This window comes from Canis lupus, chromosome 26 (genome assembly GCF_011100685.1).
Source record: "Canis lupus familiaris isolate Mischka breed German Shepherd chromosome 26, alternate assembly UU_Cfam_GSD_1.0, whole genome shotgun sequence".
In the NCBI taxonomy this organism is placed as follows: Eukaryota; Metazoa; Chordata; class Mammalia; order Carnivora; family Canidae; genus Canis; species Canis lupus.
In genome coordinates this window covers 19,040,795-19,061,640 of record NC_049247.1, presented here as the reverse complement: position 1 = coordinate 19,061,640, position 20,846 = coordinate 19,040,795, and the positions used below count along the sequence as shown (strand labels likewise).

At 50.6% G+C, this 20,846-nt stretch overlaps 1 protein-coding gene across 1 annotated transcript in view; it reads left to right on the top strand.

The window, feature by feature from the left end:
• The first annotated feature begins 15,352 nt into the window (after positions 1-15,352).
• Positions 15,353-20,846, top strand: part of WSCD2 (WSC domain containing 2) — a 116,154-nt gene continuing 110,660 nt past the window's right edge. Inside the window, 1 exon segment of the mRNA XM_038575454.1 lies at positions 15,353-15,367. The gene's annotated coding sequence lies outside the window, so the exon portion shown is untranslated.

The following is a 20,846-nucleotide window of genomic DNA, read 5'->3' as shown; positions in this document are numbered from 1 at the left end:
AACAGGATGTTTGAAAAGATTTCAAGCATAAAGGTCACAATCTGCAATTTAAATGGATAGTTTGTTGCCTTTTTTTCTTGGTTATGGTTGGGTGCCACCAATTAGTTGAAGTGTGTGTGTGTGTGTTAGAGGTTTTTCAAAGAGCGCTTCTCAATCAGGCTGGGTTGGTTGACAGCCTCTAAGCCCACACAGGGGTGGGCACATCCTTTATAGCATGAGAACAAGCAGAACTCATGCCACACAGCAAAGGCCTTCTTCCTCTTTCTGGAAAAAAACCCAACAAACATAGCATAAGCCCTTGATCATTCTCCCACTCTGCAGTGGTTTTATGATGAAGAAATGAGTCACTAATAAATCATCCCTGGGGTGGCATTGCCCCCAGGGGCCAACCTAGTCCAGCGGTCATTATTAATCTGAAACTGACTTACCACCTTGGTGAGTGCAAGGGGCACAGTTTGTTCAGCTGAAGGTGGGTGGTGGTCCTTCAAGCCTTTGCTTGGTGGACAGAAGCCCAGGGAGGTTGTTATTTTGTGGTTTGGGGAGAGGTCAGCGAGCTGATGGGCAGGCGAACCTGCATGTCCTTCTCATGATTAGAATCCTCTCTGCTGCTCATGGGAGGGTGTTTGTGACAGTGTTAGGCAGAGGAGCTAGACTCAGAGTGGCCGTCAGGACAGGGTTTCTTCAAATAATATGCCCGTGAATCCCTGGGCATCTTTGATGAGCACTTCGCTACACTACTTCAGTTTCTCTGCCTCGGCCTCTACTCTGTGTGGCCCAGTGGCCTGCAGAGGCCTTGGATTGATAGGAGCCTCTTCTATGGCCACACGCCCTAAATTAACAATCTGCCATCATAAGTAAATGTAAGTTCCCCATATGAACCCTCCAAAGGCCCTTGTGATGAGCGTGGTCTCTTGCCTCCCAGGTCCATGAGGCTTACAAAAATGCCACTCTTTTTGTTTTGAACTGACCAAGCTAGCCCTAGACTGGGAACCCCAAAGCACTCTCCCCATTGACTCTAATAAAATCATTTGATCCTTGTACTCTGCATGGACCTGCCCTCTTGGGCCCTCAAGGTGGCTGACCACCTCCTCCCTGACAGGTGGGTACTGAATGAACTCTGTTACAAACCTTGTTGTCTTTCTTGTTTAACTGTGGCTTAACACCCAATCACCCCTCCCCCGGCACTCTTCCCCCCACAACAAATATTAATTTAGCAAAGTCTCAACAATCTACTTGAAATGCAGATTCTGACTCAGTAAATCTATGATGGAATTTGAGATTCTCCATTTCGAGCAAGAAGCCAAATAACTGAACTCTAAATTTTATTTAATGATTTTAAATTTCAATAGCTTAAGAGAGGCTAGTGGCTACCGCATTGAAAGCACAAGTGAGCTCTGTATGGGCAGTGACCCTGCTTTTCTCTCCTCTTGGGTCCCCATTAGCAGAGTGCCTGGTCTACACTGGGTCTTTAATAAATATTTATTGACTACATTATTACATAATGTTGAAGAATGAGTTTTATAGTTTTTTAGAAAATATTTTATTTATTTATGAGAGACACACAGAGAAGCGGAGACATAGGCAGAGGGAGAAGCAGGCTTCCTGTGGCGAGCCTGATGCCGGACTCTATCCCAGGACCCCGGGATCATGACGTGAGCCAAACGCAAATGCTCAACCACTGAGCCACCCAGGTGCCCTGAAGAACAAGGGGTTTTGTTGTTGTTGTTTACATTTGTTGTTATTATTTAAGTTCTATTTGCCAACATATAACACCCAGTGCTCATCCCATCAACTGCTCCCCTCTGTGCCTGTCACCCAGTTACCCCATCCCCCCACCCACTTCCCCTTCTAGAACCCTTTGTTTTCCAGAGTTAGGAGTCTTTCATGGTTTGTCCTCCTCTCTAATTTTTTCCCATTCAGTTCCCCTCCTTTCCCTTATCATATATATAAGAAATATATTTCTTATATCCCCTGTATGAGTGAAACCATATGATGATTGTCCTTCTCCGATTGACTTATTTCACTCAGCATAATACCCTCCAGTTCCATCCATGTCAAAGCAAATGGTGGGTATCTGTCCTTTCTGATGGCTGAGTAGTATTCCATCGTATATATACATAGACCACATCTTCTTTATCCATTCATCTCTCGATGGACCCCGAGGCTCCTTCCACAGTTTGGCTATTGTGGACATTGCTGCCATAAACATCGGGGTGCAGGTGTCCCGGCGTTTCACTGCATCTGTATCTTTGGGCTAAATCCCCAACAGTGCAATTGCTGGGTCCTAGGGCAGATCTATTTTTAACTCTTTGAGGAACCTCCACACAGGTTTCCAGAGTGGCTGCACCAGTTCACATTCCCACCGACAGTGCAAGAGGGTCCCCCCCTTGTCCGCATCCTCTCCAACATGTGTGGTTTCCTGCCTTGTTAATTTTCTCCATTCTCACTGGTGTGAGGTGGTATCTCATTGTGGTTTTGATTTGAATTTCCCTGATGGCAAGTGATGCGGAGCATGTTCTCATGTGCTTTTTGGCTGTGTGTGTCTTCTTTGGTGAAATTTCTGTTCGGGTCTTTTGCCCGTTTCACGATCAGATTGTTTATTTCTTTGCTCTTGAGTTGAATATGTTCTTTATAGATCTTGGACACTAGCCCTTTGTCTGATAGGTCATTTGCAAATATCTTCTCCCATTCTGTAGGTTGTCTTTCAGTTTTGTTGACTGTTTTTTACCACCCTGAACATGCCCGATCTCATCTGAAGAACGAGTTTTAAACCTTGTTTGTTAGAACACTTTCATTGTTAAGTGACCAAAATCTAGCCCATGGTTTAAGACCAAAACCCATCTTGAACTTCCAAAGACTTCATGGGCTCTTATGACCCAACTGCAGAAAGATCAGGGGTGTAGCCAATCTTGGGGAGGGTTTCAGCCAGGAGCTAAGTCAGCAACATGTTTTCTCTCTAGTCTTTTGTCGGTGTGCTGGTTCATTCCGTTCAAGCTGGTCATTGTCACTGGACTCAAACCAATATAACCGGTAGCTCTGGACAGCTAAACACAGAACCTGCTGACCACATGAAATAGGATTGTTTCCCACCAACTAGTCAGAAAACTCCCAGAGAAGTTTTCTAACTGGCTGAGCTTGGGTCCTGTACCAATCCCTGACCAATCACTGGGGTTGGGGCCTCAGGATTCTAAGATTAGCCAAGCAAGATTCAAAGGTGTCCCTTTCTCAGTCAGGGATGGCTTCCTCCAGACACACAAGATTGGAGTAGGAAGAAGCAATTATCACAAAGTTGGGGTGTGCTTTTCTGGGCAAATAGAACGGTGTGGGGAGAAAGGTGGAGGGAGGGTTCACAGCTTCTGCAAATGGTTGTTGAGAGGCATTTCTTTGAGCTAGATCGAAGATATGGTATTGCCTCCTCTGATATGTCAAAAGGCATAAGGAAAACAAGATTCCATTGGTCCAACTGGTTTCACTTTACTCTTCTGTCCCTGTTATGTTAGTGGAACCATGGCATTCTAGAAAGCAAGGCATCTCAAGGAAAGGCACCATTTGAAATTGAAAGATGAGCAGGACTTGGTTGAATAGAGAAGTGGAAGGAGGGAAAGAACATTCCAGGGAGGAGAAATAGCATATTCAAAGGCAAGGTGGTGAAGGAACATGCCATGTGAGGGAGGAATGAAGAGTCTGCTACAGAGGGTAGACTGGAACTGCGACAAGGGAAGCAGGAAGTGGATTGGAGGCCTGGTGGCAGAAGGCCTTGGGTGCCAAGTGAAGGAGTCTGGGCTTTCAGCTGTGGGAGCCATGAAGCCATTTGGAGGTCTTAAGCAGGGGGTGGTGTAGTCAGAGCTGTGTATGTTCTAAGAGATTGCTGTGGCTGAATTTGGAGGGTGGACAAGCTGGTGTTAGGAGGCAGGGTGCCAAGGATGAGGCTGTCCCAATATGTCTTTAAGGAACTGCTGCCTCCAGGGTGGATGGCAGCACACCAAGTTTCCAGTTCAGGCTGCTGGTGTCCTTTCTCCCCCTCTTTTGCTCAGACCTTGACCTGGCTGGATCCGGGTCTCTGCTGTGCCACCTTCCAGCACTGGGCAGGTTACCTTATTTCCTTGAGCCTATTTGCTCATCTGGAAAACGGAGGGAGGCATACCCTCAGTGCACAGTGTCCGGGAGTCTGGCAAGCTAAAATGGATGGGATAGGCCTCAGACCAGCAGACCCCAGACCCACACATCATGGGAGATCAGCAAATGTTGCTGTTGTTATTCATGGGTGTGACTCCTGAGTTTATTTGCATGGAAAAAGCTTGAACATGGAAGACATGGGAAAGAAAGGACATTCAAAACACTGAAGCTTCATGGGGCACCTCTGAAACCAGGGCAGGCTGACTTCTCCTGAACTCCAAGGTCAAAATCCTTCAGCCCACAAGCCCCTGGCTCTCTCTCCTCCCAGGACACTCATGTGTCTAAGTTGGAACATCCCAGAAGAGATTGGTTTTCAAGAGCATTTCCCTGCAGGCCAGGCAGGAGTCTCTGGGGAGAATGAGGGCATTGGGCTACATTTTAGACTACACCTTGGACTCATTTGTTTTGCCGGGCCTGACAGACACGTCCCAGTGGAAAAATCCCAGTGTAGAGCCAGGACAACCGAGGCCTGAAACCTCCAGGTTCTGCAAGTTCAGGAAAGTTGCCTCACCGTGTTGGGCCTCAGTTTCTCCATTTGGAGTGTGGGAACAGTACTGCCCACATGGGCCGTTGTGGGGGTTAAATCTACTAGTGCATGTGGCACATGGTCACACAGATTTGCCTCCAGTTTGGGATCAGACATGTGCATTTATTGAGTCCTTATGATGTGTCAGCTCCTGGCCCAGGGCTAGCAACTTACAAATAAGATACAGATCCTGGCCCCATGGAGGTAGGCTTGGAGCACAGATAACCCAATACCCAGGCAATGATGTTATAAGATAGGTTTTGCCTCGTGCTACCCTTCTCTGTGAGACATATGTCTATGAATGTTGAATATGATTTTTTTCCGTGGACGTAAATGTCCACTCAAAATGATATTCGTGTCTCGGAGCTAAGCCATGGCCCGAGGATCTCCCTGCACAGACCTCCTTCCTTCCTCTGGCCTTTCCCAGGTAGCAGACCTGCATCTAGCCCAATCTTGCTTCCTCCCTTCCGCCTCTGCATTGATTTCCACCATCAAACCCATGCGCTCCTAATGCCATCTGCGTGCCTCCCTGGCAGAGGACCTGAACTCATCGAGCATCCCATGGCACTGAGGCTCACAGTGATGACCACAGGTGAGTCACTGGGGTAAGAAATGGGAAATAGCACCCCTGGTGTTCAGACCTGGGAGGCTCATTGAACCCCCTCTGCCTGTTTCCTTGGCCGAAAATGGGAGTCATGATATTCCTTCCTAGGGCTGCTAGATTAAATGAGATAAGCTTCATCCGATGGCTCAGAGCTGAGTCCGTGAGAGAGCCTAAGCACAGGACCAGAAGGGGACCTGCCTGGAGCCCCGCAGGGGCCAGATCAGCTTTACCTTGCTGGGGCCTCTGCAGACTCTCAGAGGGCTCTTACCATTCCTCTTGCAGAAATGAGACCCTGGGGTGACACAGGCCTCTCTCCACTCTACCCACACAAATGGCTCCAGGAGAAGAGTCCACCTTGTGGGTATTTTGGCTGGGATGTGTGGGTCTCCATGGCGGTTTGACCATTATCTGGGTCATCTGATCCCAGGAAACTGCCAAATCAGATAATTTGCCTGTGTCTCTGGATCAGATGTCGTGAGTAATGGCCCTTGTCTCCACCTGGCTGGGTCCTCGGTGGACAATCCCCCTTTCAGTGAGCCTGAAATGAAAGCTGGTTTCAGCTGGTACGTTCAAGGTCAAGGCTTAGGAGAGGTTGATAATTTAGAGGCCCACAGTCGCCCTCTATATTATATGACTCCGTCCGTGATGAGCATAAGTATCGGTAACTAATAAAGGTTAAAATACTGCATTTGGTAAATTTTTTTACATTAAACAACATTTTACTTGAAATGTAATATATGACTATATATTACATATATAATATATGACTATAAGTGTGTAAACGATACATGTATAGCTTATACATTTTCACAAAGAACACACCCTTGAAACCAAGACCCAGATCAACAGAAGGGACACCACCAGTCCCCGGAAGCCCCCCTCAGCCCGCTTCCAACCTTCACTGAAGCATAACCACTATTCTGACATCTAGCATCCTGGTTAGTTTTGTGATTGTTGAACCTTATGTAAATAGCAGCAGACAGCAACTTTGGGTCTGGCTCACACTGTTTGTGACATTCATCTGTGTGGTCGTGGTGACAATAGCATGTTCACTCTCTTTGCTGGATACTGTCTTGTTGAATGAACGCCACGCTCTCCATTCTTCCACTGATGGACATTTGAGTTGTCTCCAGATTGGGGCTATTACAAATAGTGCATTCAGGTTTGTGTATTTTTGTGAAGATCTATGCCTTTGTGTGTCAGGCATCAGATTTTTTTTACTATCTAAAAAAATGTAAAATAGAACATTATTCTTCTTGATCTCTTTCATGGTGACAAAAATAGGTCTTGGGATCAGGAAGGGAAAGGGTAAAGCCACATTAGGTTCCATCTTGCTGCCTCTGGGTTCTGTGTCCCTGGTTTAGCGGGTGACCCATATGACTATTGCTGTTTCCCTGGAAGGAAATGAGGGTTTCTGCAGGTTTTGTGGGAAGTGCTTTGGAGTGGAAGCCCCACACAGGGCCTTACCCAGAGTGGGCCCTCCACACACCTCCCATCCTTGGTGCTACCTTCCACACACCCCACGGCCTCAGACAACGTACCCAACCTCTCTGGTCTCGGGGGTTTCATCTCTGAAGACTGGTTAGAGATGGCTGATCTTGGGGGTCCCTGGCACAGTCAGTGGAGCATGTGACTCTTGATCTCAGGGTTACAGCTTGTAAGTTCAAGTCCCACGTTGGGTGTAGAGATGACTTAAAAATAAAATCTTAAAAAAAAAAAAGAAAAGGCTGATCTTATTGGATGTCTCCAATTCTCAAATTATTTGAAATTAACTGCTATTGATAATTATGATATGAATAGTTATCATTTGTTGAGTGCTTCCATTGCTTTAAACAACTTATACCCATGATGTCATTTAATCTTCCAAGATTTATTATCCCTATTGTAATGTTGAGGAAACTGAAGCTCAGAGAGATTAAATCCCTTACTCGAGACACAGAGCAAATACCCAAACAGGGGTAGGAATTAGGCCTTCTCTCTCAGCTACTACCTCAGTTTTTTTTTCTTTAATAAAATATTTCAGGCGTACAAAAAAAAGTTCAGAAAACCATAAAACTTCTATGTATCTACCAAACTGCATCAGAAATAGATTATTAAAAACACAATTAAAGCTCTTAGGAATCTTTGAAACCACCCCCTCCGCCCCCCAGCAATAACCTCTCTCCTGAACTTGGTGTTCACCATTTCTATGCTTTTACTCTACATGTATGTGCTCATGAAAACATGCTGAACTGTTTTTCGTATGGTTTTAAACTTTATTAATTGGTATTATCATGTATATGTCCTTTTGCAACTAGCATATTTATTTCACAACTAGCTTTTTAAAACAATTTTATGTTTTTACTCAATGCTATAATTTTTGAGATTTATCTAAGCTAATTCATAGAGTTCTAGTTCATTAATTTTCACTGTTGTTTGGTACCTTCCCTTTAAGAATACACTAGAATTGATCTCTCCGTTCTCCTGTTGTTGGGCATTCAGATTCTTTCCAGCGTCCTGCCATTAAAAGTGACTGCAGTATACATTCTTCTACTTTTATGGACCTTTGCCTCTTTCACTACATTTTTAATGGGTGAATTCTCCTGGTCATACCAGGTTTTCTTTTAATCCGGACATATCTGCGGTAGTACTGGACAGTTTTATTAATTCATCAATTTTTTTTCAGAGCACCTAGGCTGTAGGCCGAACGTGTCCCTCCAAAATTCATACACTGAAACCTAATCTCTAATGTGCTACTATGAGCAGGTGAGGCCTGGTGGGGGGGGGGTGAGTAGGTTATCCGGGTGGAGCCCTTATGAATGAGATGCTTGTCCTTACAAAAGAGACCCGCAGAGGAATCCCTCGGCTCCTTCTGCCTGAAGAGGACACAGCAAAAAACTGGCTGTCTGCGAACCAAGAAGTGGGCTCTCCCCAAACCCTGAGTCTCTGCTGGTGCCTTCATCTTGGATTTCCCAGCCCCCAGAACTGTGAGAAATAAACTTCTGTTGCTCATAAGACAGTCTTTGGTAAGATTTTACTTATTTATTCATGAGAGACACAGAGAGAGGCAGAGACACAGGCAGGGGGAGAAGCAAGGCTCCCTGTGGGGAGTGTGATGCAGGACTCAGACCTGAGCCAAAGGCAGATGCTCAACCACTGAGCCACCCAGGTGCCCCCCAGTCTTTGGTATTTTTGTTATGGAAGGCCAAGTGGACTAAGACAGCCTACAAGGTGCCCAGCACTGTGTTGAGTGCCAGGGACAGAGGAATGGCTGAAAGACACAGCTCTTGGACTCTGCGAGTCTGTATGGCAGGCCAGCCACTATCAGACAGGATGGAGGAATGAGGGGAACTCACAAAAGGGCTCTGAATGGAGGGGCCAGGGAGTAGAGAGAGATTCCACGCAGAAAACAGAAATGCAGGGTGGTGGAGGAAGTGACCAGCCCATCCTGGGCAGCATGCCCAAACTCCTTGCAATGAAAGGACCTCCCCCACTGTGTATTAGCACCTCGTACAAAGTCACAGTGACCTTTGCGGTCCCCTTTTCTCAATCTTACTCTTTCTTCCACACATTAACAGCAATGTGTGAGTCAGTTATTCAGTGGCTAAAAAAAAAAAAAAAAAAATCAGATTCTGGGAAACCCACACAGGCTTGAATTCTGAAATTCTGTCTGGAGCCCTGAATGAGTGGCATCCATATTTTGCTGCGGATTTGTCCTCTCCATCTAGAACCCTTATAATAATAGGTCATGGCTCATGGGAGTAATACATGTGCAGGTGGCACTGTGGTACACAGTCTATATATGCCTGTCATTTAATATATGCAGATCCTCCTTAGGTTGGAACTACTGTTCTCCAGCTTTTAGAAGATGGAGGCCCAGAGAGGTTACTTAATTTACCCAAGGCCACCAAGGAGGGTGGTAGCAGGGCTGGGGCTTCATCCCAGCTCTGGCCGACTCCAGCATCTTTCATTTAACCCTCTGAGCTCTGTTAGGAATTGCCTGACATTTCTGGAGGCAAGTCCCCTCCTTTCTACATTAGAAAAATACCATGAAGGGGAAGTTACTTACCACCTGACACAGCCCGCTCACTACTCTAACACTCTCCATCTACACCTGCTACTCAGGAAATTAGAGCAAATCCTATTTTTAGACACTGTGGTTCAAGGGACAGTGATGTATTGGTTAGTGACTTGTTCTACGAACGCAGCTTGGAGGTGTTACCTGATGTTGTGCACTGAAATTCTCTTACATCACTGTTTTGGTCTTTGTAATTTATTTCAAAGATTACTTTGTCTCTTCGCTTTCCTCCATGAGTCCTGCCACAGACTTGGGCCCAAAATGGTTAGATTCTAGCTGAAATAGAAGGTGCAGAGAAAAGAAGAGGTTTTTTTCAGAAACCCGATACACAAATGATGGCCAGGCTAAAGGGTGAGCAGAGAAAGTCCTCGGCAGAAATTAGAGTTTGTCCAATGGTTGGGTCTAGAGGAAGGGGACTTGTCCCTTCCTGCCAAAATTGACTCTCTCTGTGTGTGTTAGACAAAAATCCTACAGTTTTACTACTTACCTTTTATAGCTAATCATAATCCCTTGGTTTCAAAGGCCAGCAATGGGGCTAAAACAATGTTGGGAACAAGCCCTGACAACCCCAGGAATTAGGCAAAGGAGGAAAAAGCAGAACCAGCTCCCCTCTACCCACATGGTGGCCCCAGAGAACAGTGAGGGGAAAGGTGCTTCTTTCAAGAAATGGTTTGGGTCAACTGGACATCATATGGGGGAGAACAAACCTGTCTCCAGAGCCCCCAGTTTTCACTGCTACAAAATGCCATGATGCTGTGTTCTAGCGTGCTTGTATGATGCCTGCAACGACTCTGATGTTACGGTTGTGTGTTTGCAGATTGTGCTACTCTCAAGGTGTTTTTCCAATCCATATTTTCCCCCAACAACCCTAGGAGTAATCAGGGAGGATGTTATTAGTCCTTTCATGGATGATGAGGTTGACTCTGAAGGGTGAGTGACCCACCCACAGCACCTGACAAGTGCTTGAATTTTAGTTGCCTGATTCCAAGCCTGGGGCTCTTCCCACTTGTCCACAAGCTCACTGCCTATTCCTGACCGGGTTTAGGGGCAGGTGGGGAGAAGTGGGCTTCGGTGGAGGGGATGGGGGTAGATGGAAACCACTAGCACTGTCCTCAGACCCCCACCACCTTGCAGTGGGCTCCCTGGCCAAGTTAAGTATCAGCCCCTACATCTCTCCCAGGAGGACATTTGTCCCCCAGACAGAGCAAGAGGGTTCTGAGCTGGGGAGGGATGAGGAGGACTTAGGAAGTCTACCATTGGCAATTGTGCTGGCAACTGGGTGGGCAGGTGTACCATTGGCAATTGTGCTGGCAACTGGGTGGGCAGGTGTACCATTGGCAATTGTGCTGGCAACTGGGTGGGCAGGGGCAAGACGAGCTGAGATCTAATCCAAGCTCACTCTGCCATGAGCTTGCCATGTACCCTTGGACAGAGGATTTCATCTCTCTGGGCCTCAGTTTCCTTGTCTCTAAATTCCTAATACCTACCACCCAAAGTTGTTAAGAATTCATGCACACCATGCCTGGCACTTAGCAAGAACTCAACTCAATTATTGGCAACCAGTATTAGGGTCATTCAGATCACTTCTCCTCACTGATAAAAAGCAACAGCTGCCATTAATTCAGCATTTACTTGTCTTTATCTCATGTAATCCTCACAACGACTGCAGAGGGTTGGTGTTCTTTATGCCGCATGTTATAGACGTGAAACAGAGGCTCAGAGAGGTGACAGCTGCTTGGGGCAGAGCCCAGATTTGAACCTAGATTGCCTGCACCTTTAAGATCTGGTACTGCCTTTGTCCCTCTGGGGCTGGCACGCTGGGAATGCCTTGTTCCTGATGGGTTTGGGCAGGCTGGAAGGTATGTGTGTGATATCAGTGGTCTCTGTATCCCAAGCAAAGGAATGATTTGGTTTTCTAAGAGGGAGACACAAAAACAGTGGGAGAAGGGAAAGCATCAGAGCAGGGCTTGTCCAATGATAACTGGGTGAGATGCACAGATGTGCAGCCTGGTTGGCTCTCCATTGGACCAGTGTGGTGACTGATCTGGGGTTGTTGGGGGTCTGGGGAGCTGGGGGTCCAGCCTTAGCAAGGGTGCCAGACCCTCCCCATCTCCTGATACAGAATGGTGTCCATGGATGATTCCATTTGTGCCAACTGCCTTTACGTGTAGGTATAGAAAAAAGATTGGGGAAATTACATCAATTAATCATCATTACTTCTGGGTGATGGAAATAGAGTTGATTTGCTTTCCTTCATATGTTTCAGTATTTTCTGAAATATCTATGTTCGACAAGAGTTTTTGTTTTTTTTTAAGATTTTGTTTATTCAGGAGACACAGAGAAAGAGGCAGAGATATAGGCAAAGGGAGAGGCAGACTCCCTGTGGGGAGCCCAATGTGGGACTCGATCCCAGGACCCCTGAATCACGGGGTGAACCAAAGGCAGACTCTCGACCACTGAGCCACTCAGGTGCCCCTCGGTAAGTCTTTTATAATTGGGAAAATAACGTGCTCTAAGTAAAGAAATGCAGATGTGAATTCATGTTGTTCATCCTAAAAAAAGATCAGGCCACATTAGGGTTTCTTCTTCAGCCCCAAGCTTAACAGATACAGGTTTTGGAGTCAGATGGCCCAGGGTCTAGCTCCCATACTTTTTAGCTGCGCTAACTCGGGTGAACTTCACCTCCTGGGGCCCTAAATCTCTCATCTGAAAAATGGAATTGGAACTAGCTGCCTTCTAGAGTTGTTTCCATGACTTAACGAGATGATGTATTTGAAACTACGCTGGATAGGTGCCTGGCATTTGGGAGACACCCTCTCTCAATGGGGGCTCTCAGGAGAGCAGCTCCCTTCCCCGACGTTTGCTGGAGATCCTCTCAAGGTGGGCAGTATCTATCCTCCCCACTTTACAGATGAGGATGCAGAAGTTCAAAGGGATGCTGAGATCCAAGGTCACCGAGCTCAGAAGGACTCTTCTGCAACAGGCTGCGAGAGAGGGTAAGTGACTAGCCCGAGGCTACACAGCTTAAACCTACTTCCTGTTAACACGACGGACTCAACACCAACAAACCAAATTGCCCTCGAAAGGGGTAGGCTCTTTGCAAGGTAGCGTGTGCTCAGTGTCTTGAACTCGGCAGCAGCGGCAGCAAATGCTCTGCCCTTTGCTGGGTGCTTCCTCAGTGCCTGCGGCGCGCCACTTTGCAGAATCCGTTGGCTCCGCCAACTGTGCGGGCCACCGCCCTCCCCGGACGCGGGTCTGCGAGCCCACTGTAGAGACGAGCAAAGCGAGGCCCGGGGCCTGACGCCGGCGGCTGGCTGCGCGGGCGGCTGCGGGAGGGCCGGGTGGCACGCAAGGAGTTAAGCGGCGGCCGCGCTGTGGCTCCGCGCGAGGAGCGCGCCCGGTCGAGGCGCGCTGCTGGCGGCGGCGGCGGCGGCGGCGGCGGCGGCGGCGGCGGCGGCGGCGCGGGGAGCTCGGCCGGAGAGGGAGGTCGGGCGCGGAGCGAGCGGCGCGCGGGAGGCGAGCGGGAGGCGAGGCGCGCAGCCAGCCCGGCGCCCGGCGGCCGCCCGCGCCCGCGCCCGCACCCGCGCCCCCGTCCTCGACCTCCCCGGGCCGGGTGGCCGCGCGGGGCCTCGTCGCGGCGGCGGGGCCCCCGCAGTGCCGCCCGCCCGGGCGCCGGGCTCGCGGGAGCCGGGCTTCCCCTCGGCGCCGCCGCCCGCTCCCCGGCTCGCCGGCTGGCGTCGCCACCGCCTCCTCGGCCGGGCCGCCGCCGCCCGCTGCAGTCCGGGGCGCACACTCTTGCACTTTGCCGCTGGCGGCGCGCGGGGCGCCCCCTGCACCAGCGCGGAGAGCGCGCCCCCCGGCCCGGCGGAGGCGGCTGGGCGGCGAGAAGGGAAGCCCGGGCTCCGCGTCGCTGGATGCCGCTGCAGCCCCGGCGGCCGGGGAGGCGCCCCGGAGCCCTCGGAGCCCCCGGCGCCCCCGGAGCCCCCGGCGCCTGCCGGGCTCGGCGGGCGGACTTGCAAGTGGCCGCGGACCCCAGGTGAGGGCGGAGGCGCGGGGCCCGGCGAGGGCCGCCGGGGGGAGCGGGGCGCCGAGCCGCTGCCCGGCGATCGCCGCCCGATCCGGGCTCCCAGGTCCCGCCGCCTCCCCGCGGGCCGGGGGCTCGGCGCGCAGAGCCCGGTGAGGACGGAGCCCGGAGCGGGGACAGCCCAGCGCCGGGTGAATGACAAACTTTCTCTCCTCTGGCGCAGGGCGGGCGGTTGCGGCTCATCCAAGCGTCCTTCCTGCGGGCATCCCACTGGGTGCCCCTCCTGAGGCTGAGCTGGGCCGGGGGCGAGGCGCCGGGCCCCTGTAAGTCACGACTTCCCCTTGCTCCGCCGGGGCAGAGTTCCGGAGGAGAAGGGGCCGGTCATATTTTCGAGTTGGCTTTGGGAGGTGCTTGTTGCGGTGATCCTCGGGTGCATGCGTTGTCCTGGCGTCTGGAGGCAGCTCCCAGGGCTGCCCAGGGGATGGGCTTTGTGGGGAGTGCTTTGCAGGCTTGCTTCAGCCCATTCCCGCGTGTGTCTCTGCGTGTGTCAGGACGAGGAGCGACAACGGGAGCCGGGCCCCCACTCAGACTGCCTCTGGCCAAGCCCTTCCCACAGCCCCAAGTGTCATCACAGGAGCCCACTCACTTCTTTGGCAGAGACGGCAGCAGAGGTGGGGATCACCTCCCATCACCTGCAGCTCCTGAGATGAGCAAAAGATTTGGGGGAAGTTACCTGGGCCACTCGAGGAGATCATTCACTGGGGAGGCACAAACTTTGTGCGGAAAGAGGGGCTGGAGTGGACAGTTGGATAGAGAGAGGCTCTGGGCGTCTTGGTCTGTGGCTCAGGGTGTGGATAGTCCTCACCCTTTCCAGGTCCCTAGAGGCTCTGCAGAGCCCAGCACATAGCTCATGAGTTTGGCTGAATTCTTCTTCTTCCTAATGAAAAGCAGGCTCCAAAGAGCCACCTGGTCTCTGAGGAGCATTTTGGAGTCACCCCTGTGGCCACAGCCTCCTAGATAGCATCGTGCTGCCTCAGGGGGGTACAGCCTAGGGTTGGGGTCATCTGGATGGACTGCTTGGTCAGTAAGGCAGGCGGTGAAAGTGCTTCTGACTGTGACTTGAAGTTTGAAAATAGTGTGCTGGTCCTGCTGGGGCTGAGCATCTGCCCCTGGGGACTAGCATTGCTGTGTGGTCCTGGGCCAGTTCTTGGGGTGTGAGGGTAGGGCCATGCTAGGAGCTGCTTCCCTAGGCTGCCGAGACCTGAGGTCAGAGGCTGGTGATGTCCTGGGGAAACCTCATCTCTGGGGCAGAAGACTGAGCTTGGAGACTGCTGGCAATGTGCTGTGTGACTTCGGGCGAATCACTAGACCTCTCTGGGCTCTGGTGGCTGCTTCTGCAAAATGAAGAGATTTCACGTGTCTTCAGAGGTCCCAGTTCAGGCACTTCTCAGACACAGAGCGATCATCACTGACGAGATCTTCAAAATCCTGTAATGTGGTGTAGCACTTGAGAGGCGTGGGATGCATCTGAGGTTGACCAGTCACTTCACCCTCCAGACCTCGGTGGGCCTCCGTAAGATGGGGAACTCATGGTTCCTGGGAGGAAGAGTGTTGGGGGTGGGGGGTACCGACTGGGATGGTGCATGGGAAGTGCTTACCGTAGAGTCTGGTGAAGACTGGGTCTCCGCCGGCTCGGGCATGCAGCAGCAGGGCTGCGTTTTTGGGTGTTGTGTGTGAGCAGGCGGTGCTGTTTCCCCAGGGAAGCTCTCTGGGTCCCACCTGAGCACCAGGTGATCCTTGGGGGGGGGGGGCCGCGGGGGCCCTTGTTCTCTCCAATCAGCTGACACCTGCAGTCCCCACCCCCTTGCTGCTTCCTCATAAAAGCTCTGCTGGGCCAGCAGCTCCTAGAGAGGAGCTCAGGGCAGTTAGGGAGGGCCTGTGCGCCCAGCTGCTGCGTCGCCATGACAACAGAAGGTGGAGGTAAGCTGTCTCCATGGCTTCAACTTTGCAGCTGTGCAGGGACCCAGGGCCCAGAAGTTCAGTATGTCTGGGCGTCAGGCGCCCAGGCTGCTGAGGCTGTTGGAACGGGCGAAGCTGTTGTTCCCTAGAGGAACAGCTGCGCTAGGGAAAGTGCCGTGTGTGCACACACGCGCACCTGTGCGTGCATGCGTGCCTGGGTATATGTGTGCATGCATGAGCGTGCGTGTTTGGGGTAAGGGGGTATGGTTGCTGAGATTATGGGGAAAGGCAGCAGTTTTGGTCAGTCTTGTTTATTTCTGAGTGGTTCTGAGGCTTGGGACCTCTGTGTCCTTACCCAAACTAGGGGTCCCCTGGGTCCATGCGGAACCCACCGGTGGGGAGGGCAGACCTCATCTTGGCTGCCACGGAGTGAGTTCCTGGGCTTGCGGTAGGGACTGGGGCAGAAGCAGTAGGCCAGGTGCTGGCTCGGCCTGTGGGCTTGACTTTTAGGACTCTGAGAACATGAACGGTTTGCTTTCTTGGTGGCGTACGATGTGGACGTGTGTAGGTGCCTGTGTGTAAATGAGTGTAATCTCATGCAGGTCTGTGCCCACGTGTTCATATGTCTGACAGAATATAGAAACCTTATGCGTGTGTGTGTGTACACATGTGAAGAGTGTCGATCTGGGTGTGTACTTGTGGCATTGCTTCTCTGTGGATTTCTGAGTGTGTGCGTGTGCGTGTCTGCAAGGGAATGTGTGCCTGTGTGAGTCACAGCAAGTGTGGGTACGCATACACGCTTGCGAGTGTTGAACAGTCGGGTGAATATGAGTTGGATGTGTGTCTGTGACCAGGTAGGTGCGTGGCTGCACTACGGCACACATGTGTCTGGTGGGGGAGGCGGTCTGGGTGGCGAAACCCGTTTGAGAGGCTGGGCAAGCCTGTCTGGGTGCCTGCATGAGCAGCCGTGTGTGCTGTCTGCACGTGTCTGGGTGTGTGTGAGTGCCTGCATGCGTGTGCAATGCTGTGAGCGTGAACCTGTGGTATGTGCTTACAGCCTCCAGGTTTTTCAGTGTACCTTTGTGCCCACGTATGTATAGCATTGCACATCTCCTTGCAAACAGGTGTGTGTACCTGTTTGTAACCCCTGTGAGTATCTCCACATATATGTGTGCTTCTGTGGGTGTATCCCTGTGTGTATGGCAGGGTAAACTTCCTGTGCATCTCTGTATATATGCCTGTGTCTCTGAGTGTGCATTCCTGTGTGTAGCACTGCATGCTTGCTTGTGTCTCGTGTGTGTTTCTGAGTATGGGTATCTGGTGTGTTGGTTGCTGTGCGCATTGGAGGGTGTCTCCACGTACATGTGTCTCTGAATGTGTGTTTGTGGGAGTTGCAGTATAACTTTTGTGCATGTCTCCTGCGCATGAGTGTGTTTCTGAGTGTGTGTGTGCCTGCAGCATGTTTGCCTGTCTGTGGGGCAGTGCAACTTCTGTGCGTGTCTCGTGTGTGTGTGTGTGTGTATTTCCACAGGTGTGTCTGTGTATCCGTCGCAGAGGTGTAAGAGCGTGTGGGGTGGATGTAAGCTGAGAGCTTCCCAACAGAAAACCTCTTGGAACCTTTGAAGCCACTCTTCGCCCCGCTGCTCGGGTCAGGACTGTGTTTGTGCTGTGCACACGCCAAGTGTTGACTCGGTGATCTGTGCCAGCTCCGAATAGGTGGTGGGGATGTTGTGTGTGCATTTTTCCAAGTGCCTTTGCTCTGAAGCCCGTGTCCCCCATGGCCCGGCCCCCTGGGCTCCCACAGCACCTCCAGCCTCTCTCACCGAAAGCCTGCACGCAGGACAGTTGCCGAACAAGCTCACAGATGTTAAGAGCACAGGTATAATTTTAGGCAGAAGGTCTGAAAATAGACAGCCCAGGACGCACTGAACATCTCGACAGCAGTGCTTCTAATTAGGAGCAACTTGTTTTCCTTAAATAAACAAATCAAGTGAGGAAAGAAATTGCCCGAGATTAATGGCTCCCCGGAGCAGGTCCAGATGTTGGGAAGATGGGGATGGGGTCCCCAAGGAGTGCCATTGCTAGCACTCAGGGTCTTTTGTAGATTTGAACCACACTCTGATGAGGCAGAGGGGCCGAAGAGGAACCTGGTGAGGGGGGCAGGTCCAGTGGGGCCCCCTTTCCAAGGGTTGGCTGGTGTTTGGTGATTGTGGTGGAGACGCCACTGACCCCAGTTCCTCCCTCCTGCATGCCCCCCTGCGCTTAGCTGGGAGACTTTGCCATTTCCCTCACTCAAGGGGTGGCCGGGTTTATGCCCCTGCTCCTTCATGTTGGGTTTGGCCATGTTGACTGGCTTTGGTCTTTAGTGTGAGGTGGAAGTGACGGTGGGTTCGTTCCCAGCTTAGGTCTCGAGGGCGCCCTGTTTCTGCCATGAGTTGGGGAGGAGCTTCCCCACGGCAGCTGCCACCCACTCAGAATGAACATGTGTCCAACCACCCTGAGCCCAAACCTCAATAAACAGCCTAGCTCAGTTAGGCTCCTGCTGGCCACAAACAGCTTAGTAAGGGAAATGCTCCTTCTTGTACGTTCCTGGGGTTTAATGGGTGTTTGTTACGCACCATTGCTGTGGTTCTAGCTAGCTTGTGCAGTTACCAGCATGCGTATGTATCTCCTGCTTGGCCCAGGTGCTTGTTCAGAGCTGCATAATGAACACTTAAACTTCTCAGCCCGGATATCCCGTCGCTACCTTGTTTCTGCTCATCAACATCAACAGTGGTGATGATGACAATGTATACATGTTTTTGGAGGCCTTAGCTGACTCCGTGCCCCATGCCCTCAGAGGTGGGCACCGTCTTCTGTTGTAAGCTGTGAGGCTCAGATAGGTGAGTTGGCCGGTCTCATCACACGGCCCAGAAGAGGCATACCTGGGGTTTCCACCCGGATCACCCGACTTCAGAGACCACATTTTTAATATGTTGTCATACTGCCTCCCCAGTGCCAGCAGGTGTATTTTGACAGAAATGACGGCATAACCTATATTTGACATTTTCTGCTTACCTCGCCTGGAGTTTGGATAGGCAGGAAATAATCATGTCATAGAAATGGGAAGTGTCTGTCCAGATTGAGGGATGATTCATTCATTCACTCATTCATTCATTCATGGGCATACTCATTCATTCAACATGAGTGATCACTGATGATCAGTATTTGCTCAGAACCTTCTAATTATCATACCGTGTGCTGGACACTAAGGCCATTCAGGTGAGAGACCCCAATTCTGTCCTCAGGAGCTTACAGTTTGGAGAGAAAGAAGGAGGCAGATTAGACTGGGATCCAGTCCAATCTTGACCCCTTCCTGAGAGCGGCTTCATCCCTACCATCCTGGACTGTTGGAGAATCAAAGGAGGTCGTGTTGACCAAGCCCTTCACACGGTGCCTGGCACATGGGAAGTCACATAGGACCTTCTGCCTCCTATTCTTTTTCTTTCTCCTCTTCCTTATGGAGGAGACAGTTGAATGTCATAGCTAGACTAACACTGAGATGGGAGAAACTAGGGGTCACGGGATCCCAGATAGGGTGATAACCATTTTGTTTTGTCCGAAACTGTGAGGTTTTTCAAGATGCAGAAATTTTTTAAAAAATATTTTTATTTATTCATGGGAGACACACAGAGAAAGGCAGAGACATAGGCAGATGGAGAAGCAGGTTCCCTGCGGGGAGCCCGATGTGGGACTCAATTCCAGGACCCCAGGATCACAACCTGGCCCAAAGGCAGGTGCTCAACCACTGAGCCACCCAGGCGCCCCAGGTTGCAGGATTTAGTGCCAAAACCAGGAGAGTCCCATGCAAACCAGGAAAAGTTAGTTACCTTTGTCCTAGAGGAGGTGCTGGACCCCGCTGGGAATGATTTAGAACAGGGCTTGGTAAACTATGGCCCACAGGCCAAGTCTAGTCCCCTGTCTGCTCTTATAAATAAAGTTTTACTGGGACATGGGGTTAGCCATTCATTCATGTATTGTCTATGACTGCTTTCCAGTTACAACTGCAGAGTTGAGTAGTTGTGACAGAGTCCATACGGCCTGCACAACCTACAATATTTACTATCATATCCTTTACAGAAAAAAAAATTGCTGACCTCTGAGCTTAGAAAGCCCAGCCAGGGTCCTGGGCATTGGCCAAGAGTGATGAAGCGAAAAGTTGGTGCGCTTGGCTGAATCACTGGGTCAGGTGGTGCGTGAGGCTTGGATCCAGGGGGTTAGGAAGAGGGTAGCACCTCCAGAGACTCTCTGACTTGGTGAACCAGGAGAATTCTGAGATGGGGAGATGGAGACCCAGAGAAGGGAAGAGAAGAGAAGAGCCTCTGGATGGGAAGTGAGGCATCTGGGTCTCCACTCTGCCACCCATTGACTTTGTGGCCATGAGCAAGTGCCTTTCCTTCCCCATTCAGGATGGCCAGTGTGGGTCTGTGGGCGAGCCCACAGTCTGGGTGGGCATGAATGACTGGAGATGGCCAGAGAATCCGCTTCTAGGCCTGTGAACAGCAGCCAGCTTACATGGGTCTGGGCACAAGGGCAGTGTGCACTGGGCTCTGGCTTTGTGGATTCAGTCCCAGAACCTCCAGGAAGCTGGGGCCACACGACATTTGCCATGATGACCCATGGAGAAGTTTCTGGGGATGGCAGACCACTCGTGTTTCTCCTTCCCTTAGACTGTCCCCAAGGTGAGCCCCATTGGGCCAAGATGGCCCCAGTGTCTCCCTGATAAGGTGTCAGTCAATAAGCCACTGGCCTGGATTCTTTGTAGTTTGAATGCCTACCTCTTGGACAGGGAGAAAATCCAGAATTTCTGGATCAATCTAACTTGCTTTCATTTCTGTAAAGCTTTAACCATCATGATTGCAGGCCTTTTGTCCTAGAAACTCAACTATACATAAAACGGAACAAAAAAGTCATCCCATGTAATTGCCACAGTGTCCATATCAGGAAAGAGCCAATATTTCTCACTCAGAGCCTGTTTACTCTTAGTTTGCACACTATTCTGATAAGCTCAGGAACCTGACTTACAGCCTGGGCTTTTATAGCCTACAGAATGAGCAAATCAGACCTATATGGGATGGTAGATAAAGCATGGTGACTACAGCCAGGAACGACAGCTGACAGCCTGAGAACAAGGGTACAGATGAAGAGGTTATCAAAATAAGCACGAGGGGCACCTGGCTGGCTCACTTGGTAGAACGTGGCAACTCTTGATCTTGGGGTCATAGGTTCAAGCCCCACATTGGGGGTAGAGTTTACTTAAAAAAATAAAAGTAAAAATCTTGAAAATAAGCATGAAAACAAAAAGAATCACAGCCTAGGGGGGATTTAGCACAGGGATCAAGTGCCCCCTCATCCCAGTAGCTTCTGCTCCTCTCAATATTACAGAACCGTGCAACCAATTATACAACAGTGTGATGCAGGGTGCGGTATTAGAGGACGGCAACAATGTGGGCTCTGTGAT